We start from the raw sequence: 9019 nt of genomic DNA on the forward strand, positions 1-9019 counted from the left end.
CCAAATGTTACACAAGGATAAAGTATCCTCAGCATAAAATCTATGCCCTAATACTTACCTTTATGGATGCTTCATCTGGATTCCAACAAATTCAGATGGAACATCTGATCAAGAGGATACAACATTCATAACTCCTACTGGCATATACTGTTATATTGCTATGCCTTTTGGACTAAGAAATGCAGGTGTAACTTATCAAACACTGGTCAATATGATGTTCAAGGATTAGTTAGGAAAAAACATAGAAGTCTACATAGACGACATGGTGATTAATTCAAAGAAAGCAGAAGATCATCTCAAGGATCTCGAAGTAGCCTTCAACATCCTTGATCAATACAACATGAAGCTCAATCCATCCAAGTGTCATTTTGGTGTCAAAGCTGGAAAATTCTTAGGATACATGGTGACCGAAAGAGGACTAGAAGTCAGTCTCGAGAAAATTGAATCCATCATTAATTTAAAGTCCCAGTGAATGCAAAATATGTCCAAAGATTGACGGGAAGTATTGAAGCTCTGAATAAATTTATATCCAGATCTTCAAAAGTGCAAAGACTTCTACGACATCTTAAGGAAGAACATGAAGTTCGAGTGGACTCAGAAGCATGAAGATGCGCTGAAAGCTCTTAAGGATTATCTATCCTCAGCACCAACATTGATGAAACAAGTGGATGGTGAGCCGTTATCCTTGTATTTAGCTTATTCAGATATATAATGCAGTTTGTGCTGTTCTAGCCAAAGATCACGAAGGACAACAACATCTGGTATACTATGTAAGTAAATGTCTTTTAGATGCCTAAGCCAGGTATTCTCACCTTGAAAAGTTAATACTTGCTTTAATAATGGCATCAACTAAGCTAAGACATTATTTTGAAACTCATACTATTATTGTTAGAACTAACTATCCTATTAAGAATGTGCTTAGAAAACTAGAGATGTTAGGTGGGATGGCTAAGTGGGTTGTGAAGCTCAGTGCCTATGATGTACAATATAAGCCCATAACCGCCATCAAATCACAAGCATTTGCAGACTTTGTGGCTGATTTCAGTAGTTACTTGCAAAAGGAGCCGACTTTGAAGTCTGACAACTTGAATAAACCAAGGATCCTTGGATCCTCTTCACATATGGTGCATCGAACGTAAGAGGAACACTATTGAGTATACTACTAAAATCATCACAGGGGGACATAATACCTCAGTCCATAACATGTGAGTTCCAAGCTACCAACAACGAGGCAGAATAGGAAGCACTAATCGCAGGTTTATTATCAGCTAAGCAAATGAGGATCAGGTATCTTCAGGTTTACATAGATTCTTTATTGATAACTAATAACTTTAACGGTTCATACACTATAAAAGGTGAAAAAATGATCAAATATTTAGAAATTGTGAAAGAATTGGCAAAATTATTCGAAATGTTTAGCATAATTTAGGTAATGTTTGTTTTTGAAGACACTGAGGGAATATGCCTTAGAAAACCTAGCATCATCTTTGAGGATTCTAGATGATATAAAGATACCGATCATTCACATAGGTGATGTTTGTTTTTGAAGACAAAAACTGTCTGCAATATGATTTCATCTGATTTCATGTCTGCAACTGAAGATGTGGTCTGAAGGTCTACAATATGAAAATATAATACTGTTTGTTTAGTAAACTGGATGTCTGCATAATGAGTGGAAGTGAGTGGCGGTGTACGAACTACAGAAGTGGGTGGTGGTAGACGACTGTGGTAGGCGGTGAACGGTGGTGGTGGACAGTGGGTAGTGGCGGTGGACAATGGGTGGTGGTGATGGACGGTTTTGGTGGGTGGTACATGGTAGTGGTGGGTGGTGGTGGTGGATGGTGGTATTGGCGGCAGACGGTGGGTAGTGGCGGTGGATGGTGGTGGTGGACAGTGGGTGGTGGTGATGGACGGTTTTGGTGGGTGGTGGACGGTGGTAGTTGACGGTGATGGCGTCCGACAGTGGGTGGTGGTGGTGATGAACGGTTGTGGTGGGTGGTGGACGGTGGTGGTGGGTGGTGGCGGTGATGGACGGTGGTGGTGGCGGACGGTGGTTAGTGGTAGTGGTGGTAGATGGTGGTGGATAGTGGATGGTAGCGGCGGGGGGTGGTGGTGGCGGCGTACGGTGGGTGGTGGTGGATGGTGGTGGTGGCGGACGGTGGTGGGAGGAGTGGATGACAGGGTGGCTCCAAAGAGAGAAGAGTAGGGTTTTTTGTGAAGATGTTTTAAGCAAGGTTCCTTGCTTTACTTTTAAGATGAAAGAAGATAACTTCAGATCTGTTTTAAGAAAAAAAACAAACAGTCTTCAAGGGTAATGTCTGCGTGCCTGCAGACATTAGCTCCCTTGAAGATGTTTGAAGAAAAAACAAACACCCCCATACTTTCTCCAGGAATTGGGGAACAAGAAGCAATGGAAGTAACAACGGATTGTCCTGAAGTGCTTAAGGATCCTCCATCCTGTCCATAAGTAAGATCCTGGATCCTTCCAATTAAGAAATTCCTCCAAGATGGAGAAATCTCTGATAAAGAGAATCCCAAATCTTTCAGAATCATGTTATCACAATTTATTATTTTACAAGATACTGTATCTAGAAAATCTCTTGCAGGTTCCTACTTGAGATGTATTAAAGATCCAGAAATACAAGAAGTGCTTAAAGATTTCCATGAAGGTGACTGTGGTAACCATATAGGGGGGGCATAGCACTGTTTTCTAGAATACTTAGGAAAAGTTACTTCTGGCCAAACAATGAAGAAGGATGCTATGGAGTATTTAAGGAAATGTGATGCTTGTCAAAGACATAGAAACTTTCTTCATCAACCAGTAGAACCTATGTATCCTACATCTTCGTCATGGACCTTCATGGAATGTGGGATGGAAATTGTAGGAAAGTTACCCAAGGCACCAGGTGGAAAAGTCTTCATGCTTTCCATGATAGATTACTACTCCAAATGGATCGAAGCAGAAGCATTCGTTCAAGTCCGTGAAAGGGAAGTTATATCCTTTATAAAAAGAAATATTATAGCTAAATTTGGTATCCCATATGAAATTGTTTGTGATAATGGATCCCAATTAATTGGGTAAAGAACAACTAACTTTTGTGACAGTTGGGGCATAAAGATGATCACTTCTACACAAGTCCATCCACAAGCTAATGGTCAAGCAGAGTCAAGCAACAAAATCATCATCAACATCTTGAAGAATAAGCTAGGATCCAAGAAAGGAAAATGGGCTGAGGAACTTCCTTACGTTCTATGGGCTGATAGAACAACACCCAAGAATGCAACAGGTTAAACACCGTTCTCATTGGTGTTAGGATCATAAGCTGTAATTCCTGCAGAGATGGTGGTTCATACTGCCAGAACAAGCATACATGATCCTCAAGAAAACATCGAAAGCCTTGTTCAAGATCTAGACACTATTGATGAGCTCAGAGACTTAGAAAAGGTCCGGATGACGGCATATCAACAAAGGATGGCTAGGGCATGTAACAATAATATAAGGATCAGAACGTTTCAAGAAGGAGATCTGGTCCTAAGGAAGACTTTTTTTAAAATACGACTAATCCTGCAGATGGAAAGCTAGCACCCAAGTGGGAAGGACCCTACTTTATTGAATCAGAATAAGGAAAAGGGGCATACCACCTACTTACAATGGAATGTGATCGACTACCAAGAGCCTGGAATGCCATCCATCTTAAGAAGTAATTTATATAATCAGGATCAAGGATCCTTTAAGGTTCAAGGATCCTAAAATTGGTAAAATCTTATCCTACTATTTATCCTTTCAAATTCTTGTTACTAATTATTAATCGAAGGAAACAATATTCTTAACATTTACTTTCACCTAGTTTTAATTTTATGCAGAAATGCGGATTTCAAGAGAGAATACAAAGGTTAAGGGGTTGGCCACCTCTCTCCCACGTTTAAAGTATAATCTCATATGATTATACATTCTAAGGTTTGAATGTTTTCACCTTTCATACGAATTAGATTTTTGACACTCTCTCCTGGAGCGCACACTATCCAAAAGTATAGTTCGGGGCAATGGGACCAGTACACGCTTAGTGGCTGACAATTTCATTGATTTCGGTATATGGAGGATCCTACGAAAAATGGTAGACGTAGCATACAACGGTTTATAACATTTTCATGTTAGCTAAGGTTTTGGCGTTTTCACGTCACTTACATTTGGGACTTACCCCTGTTTAACATCATATCTTTGGGCTTGATCCCGTTTTGGGCCAAGCCTCAGTTTGGGCTTGACCCCAGTTTGTTGGCCTTGTCCCTAGATTCTTGGGCTTGACCCCAGTTTATATAATTATTTGACTTATCCTAAGATATTTGCATCAGGAATCCTAAGTCTATCTACAAGCATCATGAAAGTATTTAGGGTAACTTAGGTCTAATCAGACCTTATGGTATGATCTTTACATATCAAGCTACATTCATTCAAATTATATCTTTGAAAACCATTATCTTCAAGAATCTAAGATCCTAATCTAATTTGAAAGGATAATTTATCTTTAAAACTTTTCATAAAATAAACTAAAACAACTATTTTTTCATAATGATAAACAATCAGCAAATAGATAAAAGATTAAAGTTATTATTATTTCACCGTGATTTACCAAAACATTAACCCGACACCATTTAAACATGGACCATCCACCCGGGTTAAACATGTGTTACTAATAGTTCATAAGTGCAGGAAAATAAAAGAAGGGGCATCAAAGGCTTCATCCTCGGAAAAAGAGGATCCATCCACCTTTGCTACCCTCCATAATTGTCTAAGGATCATAGATCCTTCATCCTAGTTATCTATTGTCTGAATTACAAACCATCAAATATCCAAAAACACAAACAAGTAAAAAGTGGGATTGGGCCTAGTCTTTATATCCTTCATCGCCCACCTTCGGAGATCCTTCCTCAGCTGCAACTCCTTTCCCATCTTTAGTCCCCCCAACGTCATTCCCTTCGGCCACAGTGTCAGTGCTCTAACCGGTCTCATCCTCACCACCTCCAAGAGCCACCAAGGCTTGCTTCCACTTCTTCACTTCCCATGCTAACGAAGGATCACCAGCTTCAGCCTCCATCTTGATCCTTGCTTGCAGCACAGACGTATCAGCCCACATCTTAGCCTCGTTAGTGGATCGCTTCACCTCCTCTTGGAGTTGAGCTTCCAAAGTGGATACTTGATCCTCCATCTGTTTATTTTCCTTCATCAGCTTTGAGGGGGCTTTATTCATAGCAGTGGCCATGGCCCGCATCTCGGAGAGAGTATCATCCATCTCCTTGACAATCTTCTCGTGGTAGCTCCTGGAAGAATCTATGGTCTGCATTTGAAGATGAAGTGAGTTCAAGATAAAGCATCTTCCAAAAGAATATTGGATCCACAAGTTAAAACAGATAGAATCAAGGATCCTTACCGTGGTGAGAGTATTGAGAATCTTCTTCTCAGCATCAAAAGGTTCCTCGGGTTCTGCAGTTTTCTTCCTCTTGGAAGCTCTGGATTTAGCACGAGTAGTCACCGGTCATGGTTCATGTATGGGGGTAGCCTTGGAAGTTTCCTTCTTCACGATCAAGCAGTCATTGTCCTCCAATGAGAACTAAGATGCGGACTTGCTAGATTTTTAAGCGCCCGCGGAACACATGAAAAAGATAAGTCTCATATTATTGTCTTTACTTATTATAAAACATTAAAAATATCTTACTTGACATTTCCTTGCTTTTGATTATGGAGAGGATTCTTGAGAAGTTTCTGCAGTTTTGGCCTTGAATATTTTGATTTCAGGATCTAAAGCTAAGAAATTCTTCACTCTTCCTTTAACACTTGGGAGCTTAGCAATAAGTGCGAAATTTTCCACTGAAAAAATGTAAATAAATCTATTAGAAGAAGGATAAGTTATGCTCAGCAACTTATCAGGGGATCCAAGATCCTACCCTTCCTAATCCACCTGAAGGGTAAATCATCCCCACCAGGAATAAAATCTCTCTTGACAAAGAAGAATTAATTGTTCCAAAATGGGCCATTTTGGGTGGTTTTATATATGGGGATTGGCTAACGAAGCTTGGATTTCAAATTAAATCGAGTGGATCCGTGGGTTACCAAGGTATACATGTATGCAAGTTCTAAAAGTCCGAACTCAATATTTTCTTTTTCATGATTCTTTCTACAGTGAACAATTCCCTCCAAATCATCGGCATGGCCTGAACGTAGCTGATGCCGGTTAAAGTGAAGAAGCGTTGAGTGAACTCCGGGAATGGGTATAAATATCCGATGAGAAATGGGTACACAGGAAAACAGGCCTAAGTTTTAGAGCAACAATAGCTCCTTTTTGAGGATCGAAAAGGCGAAACACTGTGCCAGACGGAAAGAGAGGAACCAGATCGACGAAGTCTGGATCGGTGAATTTGCAGATCTTGGAAGACGGATTGGTGAGAAGATTTTGGGAATACAGGTTATCAGAGTCCGATTGCTCGGAAGAAGAGATGGAAATTGTAGACATATTAAAAAAATCTATGAGAGAGAGAGAAAAGAGGATACCTGATTTTTCCGCTAAAGTCTGAAGATAAAGGGATGAGAATAGTCATATATATATAGGCGAAAGGGGGGGGGTTCTCGATGCACTCTATAGATATATTATGATTATATCTAACTTTTCAAATTTCATCTGTTTTTTCAGGAAATTTGAATTCAAGAGCAAAATGACAACTGTGATCTTATCACAACCGCCATTTTGGGGGCAATTATTAGGGCACAACTATTTTGCACTGAGGATACATTATCTTGACATAGTTTATGGATCAATTATCCTTAGCACATGTTTCAGATTATGTCAGGATCAAGGATTCTCAATACTTGTTATTAACTAATGATTGTTCTCTTTATATATTGATATATTAGCAGGTGTAACGGCTGATGACTTGGTCTTTCCCACTATGTCGCAGTCCAAGATAGTTGGCACATGGTCAAATGCATGAAACGGCGCTAGTGGAGTGGAGTGGCGAGATTATAGGACATTTTGTTATTATATTTTTGTATATATATTAAGGCTTGATCAGCTAGGTCATAGACATCATACACGACTTACACTTTCTACACTGCGATACTAACATTATACGAGCACTTAGAAACTATTGTAATCACTGATTAAAGCTTCCACCATTGTAACACCATTTTTTGATTAATAACGTGGTCATAGACGATTTGTCATCACCCGGGGTTTTTGTGCCGGCGATCATCATCCGATCAAGGGTTTTTCCTCGTAAAAAATCCTTGTGTTCATCCTTATTTCGTTTATGTAATCACCATTATTGTTCAAGCACTCTACCTCACAAATTCGATTTGGTTACATTATCCTTAAAACCGATTATTATAGAAATTTTAACTAGTTATCTATCTCACGCATTACATCGGGTAAAGCCAAGTTAAAAACATAGATGGAATTTTAGCATAATAACATAGGACTGTGTTTTCTATATGTATAGTTACAAAAAATTTGTCGTTACGTGCTGTCATACACACAAAAGACTAGGGTTAGTTGTTTTAGGTAGTAGTTACCAAAATATTATGATTATTTAGATACAAAAGAAGGTGTGTTTTGACTAAGTATTCTACATTTGACTTCATATACTTATGTTCTTTGTTTCTTGCAGTTGACTTCAGCACCCGTAAAGAAAAGTAGTGGTTTGTGAATGTGTGTTTAATTTATTACAGTAGATGTGTGATGGTACTTGGGATTTATCATGCGGCCTTTTTGTCTGGTTTGCTTTTGCAAGCGAGTGCCAGGGGTTGGTCATGATGTTGTGTTTGTTAGGCGATGGGAAAAAAAGTTCACCTTAGCATCAAATATTAGAATCCTATACGGAGACGATGTTGGAATAAAAAGACCTCCGCTAAACATCATGCACTGGTTTTTTTATTTTTTTTTTTTTTTGAACGACTAAATTTTTTGCACTCTACAAGGTTTGAACACATGACCTTACATTTCATACCTTAACCGTCTTACCACATCACCAAATAAAAAAAAGCAAACTGACAAAACAAATAAAAGAAACAAACAATCTTAATATACCAAAATGCAAGAAGAAATAAATTAAATAGCAACAAAAAAGGATATATTGTTAATTAACGTTGTTATTACATATACATGTCGTGCTTTAAGAATTCACTTTAGACCTCAAAAGCTTGATTCGTCCCTTGGTTTGGTTTAAAAAGACATTGCGCGCTCAATGTAAATCTGAGTCTATATGAATTTTTCATGTAAAAACAATCTACGGGATGAAGACATTGTGAAATGTTACTTAATAAATAGGTTTACATCTAAAACAAAATGAGTGATTGAGTGAAGCAATTTCGAATTGTAAACAGATATACATCGCCAGCTAACTATATAGCAGAAAATGATTACAACAAACTAACAAAACAACTTGCTAGCTAGCTTTAACAAACCAGAACAAGTATATATGCACGGTGAACTCCATCTGGTAATGAGCATACTAAGAGAAATTTAAGCCTAATTCATTTTCTTTTCTTAACGGTAGCGAATCATATTTTTTTTAGAACGGTTTACTCACACACTCTTTAAACCTAGTACTCCTAATAAATCTACAACAATATCTAGTACTATGGAACTAGAACCCTCAACTAGTACTTTGGAAGAAACACCTTTACTACACACCTTGATACCTTTAGGTACAAGCCCATTGGTATAATATATGTGCCATGCATTGTTGTGTACGTAACGAAACAATTTCTAATCAAAGAACTAGTGTCGGAGCTTGGTCGTTGCAAAGTAGAGCAGTAAGCGCACAACATACTAATTATATACAAACATCCACACACATAATATCCATACAAAGTTGCATACTACAAAGAGTTATTTCTCATGCTTAAAGTAAAGAACACAAGTTTGAAATCCACAGCAACGTTTAGAAGTTTCATCATGAATGAGGATAAATCGATCGACTAGTTAGAGGAAGAAGAACCGTTGAGGCAACTCTCCCAGCTTCCGTACCG

Source organism: Bidens hawaiensis, unplaced genomic scaffold (genome assembly GCF_021521415.1).
Source record: "Bidens hawaiensis isolate Kalapana, Puna unplaced genomic scaffold, B.hawaiensis_p1.1 tig00032380_1, whole genome shotgun sequence".
NCBI lineage: Eukaryota > Viridiplantae > Streptophyta > Magnoliopsida > Asterales > Asteraceae > Bidens > Bidens hawaiensis.